This window comes from Ctenocephalides felis, unplaced genomic scaffold, assembly GCF_003426905.1.
Source record: "Ctenocephalides felis isolate EL2017-DRISC unplaced genomic scaffold, ASM342690v1 CF-g0.4_SCAFFOLD_03570, whole genome shotgun sequence".
NCBI classification, from domain to species: Eukaryota; Metazoa; Arthropoda; class Insecta; order Siphonaptera; family Pulicidae; genus Ctenocephalides; species Ctenocephalides felis.
The window spans coordinates 17,688,026-17,705,308 of record NW_020539724.1 but is presented as its reverse complement, the minus strand read 5'-3'; the positions used below and the strand labels follow the sequence as shown (position 1 = coordinate 17,705,308).

The following is a 17,283-nucleotide window of genomic DNA, read 5'->3' as shown; positions in this document are numbered from 1 at the left end:
TATTATAATTAGTGTAATTTTTATAATAATGTGTTTTTCCGACTTTTAAAAAAAATTAATACATATTTGTTTTATTCAACATATAAAGATGTTCAAAATGCGGTCCTGGTTTCTTGTTAAATGTATTCTGCTTTCTGATTGGTTGCCTCGTTTTGACAGCTCCAAATATATAAATGGCGAACAATTCTCGTTACCTAACGTGCTTCGAAGTATCAGGAGAACAGAAACGTCAGAATGTATATATGAAAGTATAATATTATTCGCGCACAATGTATGGTCTGACTATTACGAATTCATATAACCTCAATGTAAGTACAAATTGATTATCATTATGATTATTATATTTCAAATGGAATATCATGTGGCTATTATATATTATATTTTTTATATCAATTCCTATTTTTATGATTATTATTAAAACTTATTTCTATGTTAATTATTAAAATTAAACTTATAATTAAATCGTCACATCGATGTAGTTATCTAGTAAAATTTATCACTATCTAGTGTTTCTTGTAATAAATCTATATTCTTTTAATAAATCTTTTCACAGGTGCTTATAACTTGTAAGGAAACAAGAAAGAAAAAATTAAATGAAATATATTATTGATGAATTATGTAAAGGCATACCATTTGTTTTATTTAACTGTCTTCTCAGAAATATACATTAAACAGAAAAACAGAGATGATGATTGAGTAAGTTTTGCAACATTTTATATACTATTATATATAATAGTTTTAGAAAATTTAATTTTATTCATATGAAAACTTAAATATCGAACTACAATTCCAATGAATTTGCCAATTCATGTGATAATAGTATAGAGTAAAATGATAAATCAACGTAGTAATGCCAGTATATTAAACTTCAGTTGTAGTTACATAAAACGCCAAATATTTTTTAATGAATTGAGTCAAAAAAATGATGAGAAATGCTTATAGTTTATTTAAGAAACACAATTTTGTTCAAAAGTACATTTTGCTCACAATAATCTAAGAAAATACCACATAAACCTATTAGAATTTCATGTGAATGTAATTGAATCAAATAATATGAATGATTTCACTGTAAGTCATTCTATAGATAAATTCTTTATTGAATCAGATTTATACTTACAGTTCTTTTTATAATGAAAAATGAATTCTTTGTCCTATCAAAACTACTTTGAAGCAAAAGAATTACTGAGTTTTAATTGATTGTCAATGAATTGATAATTATTGATGTGCTTCGAATAATATACATACTATAGTATATAGTAATAGTTTCTACTATTACAATGCTTTCAGAATGAATTGAGTTTAAAAATAATAAGAACTTTATATAGTGCATATAATATGTATGTTTCACATACAAGTATTTAATTAATAACAATAATTTCACTGAATTTCTATTTTATAGTGTTATGGATTTTTTCAATGTTACAAGTTATACATACTTTGGAAAATAATAATTGTTCGGGATGGTACAGGATGGTAACAGTTGGTGTTTGGCAGTCGATGCGAATGCATCTGGATCAAGAATATTGTTAACGTATTTGTTGAAGTTGTATAAATCCAATTTCGCATTAATTTTAGTGCCAGTTTATAGAAAAATGAGAATAATGGATACGTATATTGAATATAAAACAAAACATAATGTAAGTCTATAGATTCTTTTTTCGTGAAATGAATTTTTATATTATGGATAATTCTTTAGGAAAATTACTGTTCCAAAGGAGCACTAATGCAGTACAGGATTTTAGTTGTTAAAGAAGGAATAACATATATTTATTGAAAACATTATTGATGTGTTTGATCACCTGAAGGAAATCTTGAATGAACATAATTCTGAGTTTCAAAAATGATTTTAACATAAATCGGTTAAATTAAGAGATGAACCTATCCTAAGTTTTAAACATGTTCTATTGAAAGAGAATGAAATGATCTGATTATCAAAAGTATCCGGTAAGTACAAATTGATTATTCATGTAGTTATTATATTATATTTCTAATATCTCAGTTTAATCATTTAGTAAAAATTAACACTATTTAGTGTAGCAAATGATTACATACTATTATTTAAAATGCTTTTTCTTGAGATAAATCTATATTCTCTAGGTGCTCATGACTTGTAAGAAAACCAGAAACATGAAAAAATATAATCGAAATGTATTATTATGTAGAATTATGTAGATACATGCCATTATGTTCTATTTACCTGCCTTCTCAGAAATATACAATAAACAGAAAAACAGAGATGATGAATAGAAGATCACAGCTTTGTTAAGTTTTGCAACATTTTATGTTGTCCCGTGCTTAAGATTGTGAAGTAATTATTGTTTGTTTAGTACTGTTTTAGTAAGATTTATTTCATTGACATTTGATATCAAACTTAATTATCCAACCGCAATTTCAATGAATTTACTTTGTCCCATAAAAGTTTGGTTCGTAAAAGCATTACTGTGTATTAATGAATTGACAATTCATTGCCCTTCATATTGATGAACTTTGAATAATATTTGTTTTTGCCATTAGAATACTTTTAGAATGAATTGAGTTCTGAAATAATTAGAATTTTATTTAGTATTTATATTATGTTTCACAAAGATTTATATACTTATCAACAATAATTTTACACTAATTTTTATTTTATAGTGTTGTGGACTCTTTTGCTGCTGCAAATATAGATCTCTTGGAAAGACACTGTTTCCGAAGGTAACAGATTTATCACTGTACTTCAATGATAATGAGACAAGTTTTGATACATGTAGAAGAAATAATTTAGACCGCCTCTGATATAAACACCTTTATGAGGGTTAACAATATTGTTAATTTAACCAGCAAGCCTGAATTCCAGGTAACTAATGTTTAAAAATATAAATATTAGTAATACATAATTATGCCACCATAACAAAGTCGTGGTGGAATGTGATATTTTTTATATGAAAATATATATCTTGAAAAGATGAAAGATCAGATTGTAAACAATTTTAAATCAATGTTATATACCTACAAATACAATAAATAAATCACAAAACTAGGCATACATGTAACTTTACAAAAAGCAATGTAAAATATTTTCATATTATTACAACCCAATTATTTCTATTATAGGAGATTTAAAAAATTTAGAAAATCCAGATTTTTTCTGTCTGCAATAGACTATCCTGAGTATTTTGAGTACAGAACCTCACAGTGGACCACCTCAACTGGAAGTAACCTTCGGAGTACGAATAAGGAAGATGAAATATCTGAGCATGAATATTTTAGTCATGTAAAAAGCGAATTGCCTGTGGACCGTATATATATATATATATATATATATATATATATATATATATATATATATATGTAACTCATGTTGTTCAATACAATACAAGTGGTTTGAGATTTGAATGGATAATAATAATATAATAAGAGTGCTATGTTCTGGCAATTAAAATTGTACATACAACTTAGAATATATATGTGTTTAATAAGCTTGATTTTTGAGAGTTAAAAAAACAAATGTGCATGCATTTACAAATTTTTATTTATCTCCATTACTACTTTTTTTCTACTGTTACTAGTTTTTATTTTTGGATATTAGTGTTTATCTTGTACTTAAAGATTTTATTAAGAAACATCTTTATCAAAGCCATGAAAAATGTGTTCAAATTGCTTGTATTCCAAGTTAGGTATATGTATGTAATAGATATTGTACAATTGCACAGTCAGTACAATCAACTGTAATATAATGATAAGAATATAATTTTATCTCTCAGTTGTTGCTTATTACATATAGAACAAATTATATATTAGTTTTAAAGTTGTATATTATTGGCTAGTTATATATACATTATTGTAATCTTATTTTTGCCTGTAGAACAATAAAATTTTGTGAATTGATAAATTGAGTTTGTATTATAAAAATTAATGTTATGTAATATTATATATGAATAAACTCAAACTTGCAGTTAAGAATATTTATTAAAAAAATTGTAGCATTTAAACTTTCATTTTGCCGTGTTTATATGTAAATTGGATATATGAACTTATATATCGTATTTCCATCATTATGTATGGACTAGCTGCCTTTGTTTGTATGGAAAATGGATATATGAATGTATATATTAATTTTTCCATTATTATATTTGGACTAGCTGCCTTAGTATGTATCAAAATTGGATATATAAATGTATATATATTGATTTTCCCATCATTATAATTGGACTAACTGCCTTAGTTTGTATGGGAAAAGGATAATTAAATGTATATTTTGATATTCCTTCAAAACCGGGGCCATAATTATATATCTAATAGCGTATAAAGCAATATATAAATGTATATATTGATATTTCTCCTATATATAAGCGTATAAATAATTATATATAATAGCATATAAAGGAATCTAGTAAGATTCCTAGATTCATAGAGGCGATTGCATGCAGCGCCTCTATGCAAAATCGTTCCCAGTTTGTTGGGAACTACGTAGTGACTACCGGGTTCATATGGTTCTGTGTCAGATGGCGCCACAGACCAAACGTCAAACGTTTGACAGCTCTTCGACAAGTAAATATGAATTCAAAACAATAGTGGATTTGGATATATAAATCTACATATTATATTTATACCTCATTAGATGTGAACTAGCTGTTTTGGTTTGAGTGGAAATTGGATATTTAATTTATACATAATTAGATGTATTCTAGCTGACTTAGTTTCTACGAAAATTGTATATTTAAATGTGTATTCTTACTGCAGGTGCTTATAACTTATAAAAAAAACAAGGAACATGAGCAATTTAACTTAAATATGATATATTTATGGATAATGTAATGGCATACCATTTCGTTCTATTTAAATTCTAAGCAGAAAAACAAGGATGATGGATAGAACATCACAGGTTCGAGTAAGCTTTGTTGCATGTGAAATTTATATTATTCAAATCAAAACTTAAATATTCAACTACGATTTCAATTATATTTTTCAATAAATTAACCAATTTAATCTAGTATATTAAACTTCAGTTTTAAAAACATAACATCTCGAGTTATTCTTTGAATATATAAATTACATATACAATTATACATTTAAATATTCAGTAAGTACAAATTGTTTATTATTATATGTATTTCTCATATTAACTACTATTTTAATCTAATTTATTTAAACCAAACATTGAATTAAATCATTACAATGTTATAATTATCAAAGTTTCATTATAAAAGTAAAAATTAATATCATCCGTAAATAGTAATAATTTATAGATAGGCTATATAATGTTATTTCAAATGCATTTTTGATATAAATGTACATTTGTCTTGCAGTTGCAATAACTTATAGAAAAAACAAGGTACATAAATAATTTATCTCAAATATGATATACTTATTGATGAATTATGTGATAATTCCATTTAATTATCATCCCAGAAATATCCAGTGAAGAGAAAAACAAGGATGAAGAATAGAAAAACACAGCTTTGAGTAAGTTTGACAACATTTTTTGTACTATTATTTAACGTTGAATACTCAAATGAGAACTTAAATATGCAACTACAATTACAATTATATTTTCCAATTAATTAACCAATTGCTTTAGTTTTCTACAGTTTCAAAACAATGAGAAATTCTACAATTTTAATCATATAAAATCATCAATATCATTTGGATAAATCAAATTTAAAAACAATAAGAAAATCTCATAAATTATTTAACAATCCCAAGTTTGTACAAAAGTACTTTTCACTCACAATAATCTAAGAAAATATCAAATATATAAATAGTTATAGCAGTTTCCTTATCTATGAGTTATAGTTACACAGGAAAATATGAATATGACAAATACAAAAATATGAATAGTTATAGTTACACAAGACACAAAAACAAAGTATAAATATATAGTCAGTTCAAGTGAATATAGATGAATGTAGATGATCGATTGAATTGTATGCTATAAATATTTCTAGATACAAGAATTACAAAACTTACAATCCTTTTCGTAATGCAAAATTCATTATTTAATCATCAAGTACTTTGAAGAACTGAATATCATATATTATGTTTTTAGGCATACAAAAGCAATTCAGTTTTAATTAATTGTTAATGAATTGATAATTGATGTTGATGTGCCTCTGTTTAATAGTTATCAACATTGTGTATATGGTGTATATTTAATATAAAGATACAGCTAATTATTTAATTAATGTTACTAGTGATAGTACATTTTATTGTGAATCTTGCAACGGACCACTTCCATCATAGACTTTTGGAATACCTTTTACTGGACTCTCACAGTTTCTTGAAGTAATATGTGAGCTTGCAGAGACAACAGACTACAAAAAAAGATGAATAATATTAAATATGTGAGCATGAATATTATAATCATGTACAAAGGGAGTTGGAGCAAATAAAGAAGCCTTTGTTCTTTAAGAATAAGTGAGACGACAGTGTAAATTTTAAGAACTTGTTTTAGTTATGTATTTTTTATATTGACTTTTTAGTCCAGTGAAGTATTTCTTGTAAAGTGTTTTGTATAGAATTTTTTATGAACTGTTTGAAACAAATTTTTATACTACCTCTGATGTTCAATTATATTAATATGTAGATATTGTTAAGGTAAAAAGTGCCAGTATGTTCTGGCAGGATGTAGGTACAATTCTTGTTGTAACTTAATTATTTAAACTTTTTGAATGTGTCTTATTAAACAAATAAGCTTAATTTTTGAGATAATTAAAAAAACTAATGTACCTATAAAATTTTGGTCACAAATTTTCACTTATTCTTGTTAGATTTACTTACTTTTCTCTTCTATATTTAAAGTGAAGATCCATATAATATTTTTACAAAAGCAAGGAAAAATGCATTTTAGAAAAATGTATATGAATGTAATAATGATCTGTATTAAATAGATATTTTAAATTGCACAATTAATGCAATAGATTGTGATATATTAATAAAAATGAAATTTTATTTTTCAGATGTACTTTATTACATATTGGACAAATTATATATTAGTTTTAAAGTTATACATTGTTATCAAATTATATTTGTAATATTTTGAAACTATATAAAAAAATGTATGAATAATTTAATTTGATTCTTTTATTGTAAAATATACGTGATTTAATAAATTTTTCAGGTTCCTCTTGATAAACAATATTAATATTAACCATATATAAATATTATTTTTAATCAAATACAAACATTTAATAACATCCACTCATAGTGATATCCATTTTATTGATTAAACAAATAATTTATTTTGCCTATTTATTATTAATCAATTCAACATTCAAAAATTAAAATTTTAAATAATGACCCCTAACATTTTAGTAGGCGGCCCTGCGCAATACTGACGCAATTCCCTCTTCGGATTTGCGTCTGCTACCCTGGTAGTATGAATGCATTTCAGTTCGATAAATGTTCGGCAAAATTAATTTTTCATACAAAATCTCGTCATTCTGCCAGGGGAACAGTCACAATTCTGAATTTGACAGCACGTTCCTATCGCACAGGACCGTCTGCTGAAATGTTAGGGGTAATTATTTTGAATATTTATTTAAATTAAAAATGTCAATTTATTGTTTTGGGATATTTTAATAAGTTTTGGTGATGGGAATGGTATTTTAACATTAATATTATTGTATAAACATTTAAAAGAATAGTAAATAGGCATCGTATAAAAGACAATTACTATAAGAGACAATTTAGTTATTCGTGCAAATATAGAACAATTTTTGACCTTCCGCCAATATTCTCTCAAAAATTTAATATTTACAATATCCTGTTGTTATTAGTTAGTCGCAGCGTATTTTAAAAATGAAAATACATTTATAAGTATTATCTGAGCAAGTAAAATTATTATAATGATTTTTAAATTAATTTAGATATTTATTTAAAAAATGTAAAAGTTAAAATACGGTCCTGGTTTCTTGACAAATTTCATCCTGCTTTTTGATTGGTTGGCCCCGCTTTCTGCTACATGCATAGATAAAAGAAGAGTATAGAAGAGCATTCTGCGCGCCGGATACAATTTGACAGCTACAAAATCATTTATCGTGTGACCGTTGATGAAAATGCATCTCAATCAAGATTAAATTATTAAAGTTTTTGTTGTAGTTGTGGTCTTTAATTTTTTTTTTTTTTTTTTTTTTCTGTTAATTTCAATCAGATACAATACAATCTATCGTTAAAAGTTATGGTATTGAAAATCAAAATCAAAAAGAAAAAAAAATAGAATAAAGGAAATTAAAGAAAAGAAATAGAATAAATGAATGAATAAATAATAATTAAAATAATAGTATTAATAATAAAAACGATAATCAATAATAAATAATAATTAAAAATAACTTGTTTGAAAATTTTCCTGTGCGAAACAGGGAAATTATGTTGTTGACGGTAGATCACTGGGCCATTTTCTTTTCAGGCGTTTTAATTTTTCGGCTGTTTGTACTATTTGCATTTCCGGATTGACGTGTGCATCCAATTTGTTTTGAAAGATAAAACTTCTGTTCTTAATAACTTCCGCCACTGTTGGAATTTTTAGGTCTTTATGGATCATGTGGAATTGAATCACATTTGTAGTGAAATTTTATATAAATTATTCAACTTGCAAGGATTATACTTAAACTTAGGATAATAGATAAACAAGCATGATGTTCAGGGTAAAAAACTTGGAATCTCATATAATGGAAAAAATAATTTGTAATAATAATATAATAAATTGTATTAGTACTAGGAATATTATTGCTGGCACAGACAACTTTAATTTGCCTTAAAGTATATTTATCAAAATATAATTAAAATATTTTAATGTAATTAACATATGTATTTAGAGGTCCAGTTAAAGGTACTCCTAAAGTCTGCGTTGGAAGAGGTCCACTGGGCATTTCACAGTTTCACAGTTACAGATTCACACCCATTGATGAAATAGATTTGAAACAATCTGTCAACATCTTGAATAAGTAATAAGGAAGATGCAAGAATGAATATTATAATGATGTAAAAAGCAAGTTACCTTTATATCTTTGAGAAGAAGTGAAAGTACAGTGTAAATGTTTAAAGACTAGCTTTAGTTACATATGATATTCGTTATATTGTCTTTTTATCAAATCAAGTCAAGTATTTCATGTAAATGATCTTTATAGAATGATGTGCAATGCAATGCAATATATGTCCATTTATTTATCTAGATTTAAAATGTAATTGATAGTAATCAAGTTAATATTTATTAATTTAGTTAGTAATAATTATGTTCTGGCAATTAAAATTGTATTTGGGTCTTCAATAATTGTATAAATTATTATTATTATATTATAAAAGCTTATGGTATATAATTTATATTTTCAGCTCGTTTCAAGTATAAAATTGGAATCAAATATTTATGAATGAGCTAAAATAATTTTATAAACAATTTTAACTGAAATAAATTATATTTTCAAGCAAATTTATTAACTTTAAACAAATATACTTCATAATATTTGCAGATTAAATTTTCTGTTTGAATTTCGCGCTTTAAATTGTACAAGATTGGGGCAGCGGTCAATTTGCTAACTTCAATTGCTTCAAATGTCAAGAGATTTTTGTGAATGATCTTAATCTCGCGTTAATTAAGAGTTTTTAATTAAATCCTTGATTAGTTTTAATTAAATTATGCATAAAATCGTTTAATTAAATCTGTAGATCAATCTGACATAAAAAATATATCGTGCAACATTTGTAAAAAGTTAAAAAAATGGATATGTGTGGAAATGCATAGGTGTACCTTGAATAGTAATAGTTATCTCTTTCAGGACCCCCATTTCGAATTAATATTATAATTAAACCTTTTACTTTCAGTGCTGATGTATCCTTTATCTATGTATATGCAATTAGCAATTGTATAATTTATATATGAATGTGTATACTTTTGTAGGTTATGGTAGCACATTTCCACATATCTATTTATTCAATTTTAAGTTCACAAAAGTCTCTAATGTAAGTCGTGTCTTGCGTGTTTCGTAGAGAATTTACTCGGACAATTGTAAAATGTCAAATAGACTTGTAAAAGACAAAGTTATGTAGTGGTTTTAAAGTAGTGATTTTGTGTCGAGTACTTGAGATTTCTGGCAGATGCTCCAGAGGTGATTCATGTATTAGTTTTGTGTTCTGCTAGCTGCTGTAGAGGATTTATAACAATGTAAGTGCAGAGCATGTTTTATACAAAGCGAGGCAAAGAATATATTTCTGATATTATATACAGGCATTTAACGTACTATTTATTTATTTAATATTTAGCTTAATTTTGAATTCAAACAAGAATCAAATAATTATGAAAATCTTTGATGTTCGACACAATATTGTTTGTCATCTTCAGTGAAACTATAATTTGAATACTAATGAATAAAAAAATATTACTTATAATTTATTTCCTAAAAAGGGTTTAGTACTACTGACCGATTTTGTATTACATGCTACTTTTATGCTTGTCATAATAATATTTCTCAATAATAATATTTCATGCTAGTTTTTCATATTGAATGAAATTAATTGAAAGGTGCTTTGAGAACTTGTTTCTTTGTTATACGATATCATTTATAAAGCAGCTTGTATATATTTCAGTGGAATATTTTTTGGCTTGTGCATTATTAATATAGTTATATACATATATCTGCAGAAAATATTGTTTATATTATAATATTTGAGTCAATATCATTTTCTTAATAAGGTATACTTTATTAATCTTTAATGCATAAAATACAATTTATCTTTTGTTTATTCAACTACAACTATTTTGCAAATAAAAGATTTTAAATTTATTTGGCAGACATATGTATGAAAAACTAGGTTCTTATTTAATTTGTTATGGGGAAAACATGTTGATTCAGATTTTTTATTTATTTATTCAAGTGCATTTTATACTTGTTTTAAATATATATAAAAGAAAAAAGTTTCTATTTCTCTTATGTATCAAAGACGCTGAAAGTAATTTATATTATTACAATTCCATAATAATATTCCACCAGAGATTCTCTTGCTCTATAAATAACACTATGAATTGATTTTGTATGGAATCCAGAATTTTTATATGTATATTAAATTTTTGTTACCAAATTATTAGTTAATTAATACAGCTTTTTATAAGCATCGATTACTTATTTGTTGGAGGGGTCCTAGCACCCTTCCTTAGGTAACTCCTAAATTGATGGTATTTTGTTACAAATTACAAATTTACTTTGTTACAAAAATCTCTTTTTTATCACACAATTTGTTCATTATTATACAAAAAAATATTTGTATTTGTATTTGACATTTCCAGTATCAAGAATCATGTGTTTTTCCTGTAGCGACATTGTCTGCATGAACATTCTTATTTATGGATAACACGATTGTTGGTTTTGATCGAATTATTTCAAATACTCAAATACGACATAACAAATTGTTAATTAAATGCAGCTTTTAAAAGTCTTTTACTGTAGTTTAATTTTAAATTTATTCAATTATATTGCTGCATAGCTAAATGATAGATTTTTATTCTTTTATTGATAAAAACAATTTTGATCAAGACATGCAATCAAAGTTTCAAAGAGTTGACTTGAATGATTAGACAAAACATAATTTTGTTAACAAGTTTATTATTCGATTCAAGTTGTAAAAATTATTTAACTCAATTTCTAAAGGATAATAATCAGATTTAAACAGTCTTGAAGTTTTTAATGTTCACATTTGAATATTTTTTATTATTTCATTTCACATCTTTTATTGAATTTCTTTTATAGCTTTTTCCAATAATTTGTATATTATTCAAGTCAACTACATTTGTTACTACGTTTGTGATTAATTGTAAAGGTTTCACATGTTTTATCAAGTCATATAAACAATTTTGATTTGATTAATATCACTTCATTTCATCGATTAATTAAATAATTCTTTCGAATAATTTTTTTTTCTAAGTCCTTTCAGATCATTTTTTTTCTAAGTCCAAATTTTTTGAAACCTTTTCGATTAAGACAGACGAGTTAATTTTGCATGCTATGTCATCCCAAAGCCAACACTCGAATGAATGAGAACCACATTGAATATTTCATAACGAGAAAATTTTATTGGGGCAAGTCCCAGTAATTTTTTCTCATTGTGAAAATTTCAACTTGGACCTCATTTCATTCGAGTGTTAGCAATCAAAGTTTCAAAGAGTTGACTTGAATGATTAGACAAAACATAATTTTGTTTACAAGATTATTATTCGAATCAAGTTGTAAAAATTATTTAACTCAATTTCTATAGGATAACAATCAGATTTAAACAGTTTTGAAGTAGTTAATGTTTACATTTGAATATTTTTATTAATTCATTTTACAAGTTTTATCAAATTTCTTTTTTGGCTTTTTCCAATAATTTGTATATTATCAAGTCAGCTATATTTGTTTTTTTGTCTCGATTAATTGTAAAGGTTTCACATGTTTTATCAAGTCGTATAAACGATTTTAATTCGGTTAATATGATTTTATTTCATCGATTAATTAAATAATTCTCTCGAATAATTTTTTTTTTTTATAAGTCCAAATTTTTTGATCATAATTCTTTCGAATAATTTTTTTTTTTTAAGTCCTTTCAGATATTTTTTTTTTTCTAAGTCCAAATTTTCTGATTATAATTCTTTCGAATAATTTTTATTTTCTAAGTTCTTTCAGATAATTTTTTTTTCTAAGTCCAAATTTTCTGAAACCTTTTCAATTAAGACAGACGAGTTATTTATGCATGCTGTATTATCCCAAAGCCAACATTCGAATGAATGAGGCTCACATTGAATATTTCACAACGAGAAAATTTTATTGGGACAAAGTTAAAAATTTTAACTAAGTCCCAGTAATTTTTTCTCGTTGTGAAAATTTCAACGTTGACCTCATTTCATTCGAGTGTTGGCTTTGGGAATTGGTGTGAGGGAACACTAAAAAACATAAAAAAGTTTCAGCATTGAACAGAAAAGAGAAAAATTCATCTGGGACTTAGGGGGGTTTTTTTAGGTTCCTCCACCTCCCCTTCCCCTCCTCCTTCCCCTTTTTTTCCCATTTTTTTCCTTTTTTTTCATTTTTTTTTCATTTTTTTTTCATTTTTTTTCATGTTGTGCTTTTTCGGTAGATTTTTGGATCCGGCATGCATCTTCCGCAATGTGTCTCCCTGCGTGTAACCTCTCGCACCATGGACCTCAGGTTGACCATCACTTGGTGTGTTCGTTTCAGGACCCTTTGCGCTCGCCAACAGCCAGCCACCAGCACTGTTCCATTTTTTCTGCTTCCGTGTTGGTCGTCGTCGCCTTCAGCTGGATTCGATCCGTCTCGCCTTGTGCCTGCCTCCAGAGCGATTTCACCGAGTATGCGGTCTCTTAAACCGCTCGGCTATTTAAGTTATTGATGATAAAAGTTATTTTTATTCCTATATTGTATTAATATTGAATTTTAATAAAGAATATGTATCATACACATCTCTCTTATTCATCATCTGCCTCTACCCTCTCTTTCCCCAGTTCTTCCTCTACTCTTTTTTTTTTTATCTTTATGTATCTCTCTTACAGTCAAGTGCGAAACTTGAGTTTTTCAGAAATTTACTAAGTGTCAAGGTCGAAATGCGACACCTGAATTTAATTTTTGAACTAATATTTGATATTTATGAAAAACTATACATTCGAATTTTCAAGCATCTTGGGGATTTGAACCGAGAAACAATGAGCAACCGTAGTGGCAACTTAACGATCTCGGCCAATTGGTTATAAAGAACCCTCCTCTATTTGCAAAAATATAAAGTCTTATTTTGATAATGAAAGATATAAGCTTCCTAAAAAAGTTGTGTGCCAATTGTGCGAATGGCCGAGGTCGTAAAGATACGGTCGGTTTAGGACAGAATAATAATTCGAGGTTCGCTAGATCGAACCCATTTATCTGAAAAAAAATTAAATTCAATAATTTTTCTAACTGTGTAAATAAATAAGATATATAGATAAATAATTAAATTTATTGAGTGCTGCCAGTATTACAAAAATTGACATAATATACATGTGCATATATATAAATATATATATATATAAATATATAAAAGATAAGAAATAATAGGAGGAGGATAATTTTTAATAAATTCATATTCACGCCTGGTTAGCAGTAAACCAAACCTACTTTGGTGTAATTTAAAAATCTTTTTTTTTTTCGATGAAAAACCTATCTATCAGGGGCAGCCAAAATTGGTCAAAATCATGACTTTCAAATGCAATTTTAAGGCCCTTAATGAATGAAATTGATAATTTTAATGAATGCATTGTGTAGACTAAAGTACAATCTTTATACCAAACCAAAAAATTACAAATTTATCGTCGTCTTCATAGTTAAAATCAGCTTCAAAGTTGGCCATTTTTCAAACTTCAAATTGGTAACAAATGCAGAAGAATTTTTTTTTCCAAAAACTGATTTCATATTCGGTATCAGCGCCTCGAAAACTATCAGAGTCGGTCAAAACATTTTGAAAATCGCGAAAAAAAATTTCATTTCATTAGTAAAATTTTGATTTTGCAACCAAACATTTCGATTTTTCAGGGGGTGTATGTGGGTTTATCCAAAAACGGATAATATTTTCAAAATCAGCGTCCCAAATCAATCAAAACCATCAAAACATTTTGAAAATCGCGAAAAAAAAACGATTTTTTTTAAAAAAAATCGATTTTGCAACCAAAGATTTCGATTTTTGGGGTGTATGTGGGTTTATTCCAAAAATAGATAGCATTTTTGAAATCAGCGTCCAAAAATCTTTTGGAATCAGTCAAAATATTTCCAAAATTGCGAAAACAAATCTATTTTTGTGCTAAAATTCCGATGTTGCAACCAAAGTTTTTGTTGTTTTCAAGTGGAACACACCCTGAAAGCTCATCAAACAGGATAATTTCGTCCTTGGCGTAATAAAAATTATCCAAAAATTTTGTCCAATAAGTTCTTGATCATAATTTTTTTAGTATAGGGGAGACCCAGATTTTATGGTTCCTGTTCCTATAAGTGCATAAGTACCTGTAATAAGAATAAATATTTATTCTATGGATATACATTTAAAATAAGATTATTTGTTACTAAATACCAGACCAGTAACAATAAGTAAGCTTAGAATATTTTATTTGAAAATCAAATATTCAATACACAAAAACTTAGTGAAAAATAAAAACATTCGAATAATTTGTAGGTAAGTACATAATTTATGTTAATCGAGTTTAAAAAAAAGCTCTTAAAACAATCCATGGATAGTATTCATGGATTCAACTTCAAATAAATCATTTATTATAATCGAATAATTTGATATCATTACTGTAGTTATAACAAAGCATAGGTTTATGATTTATAAATCTCAATTTTATCTATTTTTCACTAATATAAATAAATTAAAATGCCCAGAACAAATTTTTCAAGTTGTTTGATAAAATGTACACAGACACAAATTCGCGTTCCAGTTAAAAATTATACGAAATTTTAGTATCCAACTATATGTACTAGTTTGTACTAAATTCTAGTAAATTTGATATAGTAATGTAATGTAGTAACTAATGTAAACAAATTAACGTGCCCGAAAAGAAAATTAAAAGTTATTTGAAGAAAAGTAAAAAAAAGTCCCAAATCTACATATTACGTTTAAATTTGTGTTTCAACTGAAAATTGTTCAAAATTTTGATATGCAAGTATATAACACAATTTATACTATTTGTTAGTAAATTTCATCTAGTTTATAGTATAAACAAATAAACATGTTCTGAACATAGTTTTAAAGTTATTTCACAAAATGTAAAATAACATCCAAAATCCACCTATAGCCAATTATCAAACTCAAATCTGCGCTTCAACTACAAATTATTCAAAATTTTAATATAAAAGTGAATATAACAATATACATTGAATTCTAGAAAATTTTATCTAATTTATACAAAATAAACATATAAAAGTGTCCAGAATAAATTTCCAAAACATTTGACAAAATGTAAAAAATGTCCCAACTCGCATATTGAATGCAATTGAATAAAATTTGTTTGATAAAGTCCATGAATTCAATATGGTTAATGATTCATAAATCTTAAACGGCATAATTATACTGTTAGGTCGCTAAAATCATTATTCTACTTTTGAATGATATTTTAAAGTATTCCAGTATTAAAAAAAATGTTGGTAATTTAATTTTGTGCCAATTTTTTTAAACAAATAATTTTTATTTTATCAATTAAATTAATTAATTAATTTAATTGAAAATGGCACATATGTTTCAGAAAAAAAAACATTACTTACAAAGAGTATTTAAGAATTTGGACCCTTTTATGATGTAAATATTGAAATATTGATAACAACTGCACTTTTAATAAATATTATTAACACGACAATTAATACACAAATATTTGTTTTCAAAGAAAACATTCAAAAATGTATTTCCTTGTATAAAAAACACACCTTTTGTTTGAACAATGAAAAAAAGTATTTTACTCTTTTGAAATATTTCTGACTTTGAGCAGTTTTGAAAAAGTAAGAAAAAATGAACCTGTTCTACTTGATTAATTTAAAGATATCTATCCACGGATTTTTTACAAAGTTTTTGTGGTTTTATTCTCAAATAAAATATTTAATAATTAACACATTTCAGAACACATGTGAAATAAACCTGTCACAACAGACATTTTCAACCGAAAACAACTGTCAATTTTGACGTTTGACAATCTAATTCACTTTTGACGTTTAAAGAAACAATTCATGTATTAATCTCATTGTTTTGGACTTGAATGAATATCATAATGTGTTGAAACAAATATTTGTTTAGAATTATGCCCAACAGTTTGCCAAAATATTTAGAAATACATAAACATGACCACTTTGCCTTAAAATTAAATATAAAACATTATTTGTACTTACCTAAATCATATTTTCACAATAAACACACTTCAACTTTAAATCTATTAAATTTATGACTTGTACATTTATTATTTTATAAGAAACTTGTTCAACCAAGATCCAGGCAACACAGACTGTTGACATATTTAAAAATTTTACAACAAAAATTGAACATAGAGCACAAAAATTGAACATAGGAATCTTATTGGATTCCTTTTTCGCAAGAACTGTCAAACGTTTGACGTTAGTTCCTCACGAACTGGGAACGATTTTGCATAGAGGCGCTGCATGCAATCGCCTCGATGAATCTAGAAATCTTACTGGATTCCTTTATACGCTTTTATATATAATGATGGTCCTGGCTTAGGAGAAATAACATTATACATTTATATATCGCTTTATACGCTATTAGATATATAATTATGGTCCAGATTTTCAAGGAATATCA

General features: G+C 26.1%; 2 long non-coding RNA genes across 2 annotated transcripts; both read left to right on the top strand.

Annotated features, from left to right (window-relative positions):
* The first annotated feature begins 286 nt into the window (after positions 1–286).
* Positions 287–3,272, top strand: LOC113383250. Its single transcript, XR_003367721.1, has 6 exons — positions 287–308; positions 554–696; positions 1,400–1,637; positions 1,697–1,944; positions 2,635–2,836; positions 3,094–3,272. It is a non-coding gene; the product is annotated as an uncharacterized LOC113383250 (long non-coding RNA).
* A 1,360-nt stretch (positions 3,273–4,632) lies between these two features.
* LOC113383249 lies at positions 4,633–6,458 on the top strand. Its single transcript, XR_003367720.1, has 3 exons — positions 4,633–4,864; positions 5,289–5,445; positions 6,174–6,458. It is a non-coding gene; the product is annotated as an uncharacterized LOC113383249 (long non-coding RNA).
* The last annotated feature ends 10,825 nt before the right edge of the window (positions 6,459–17,283 follow it).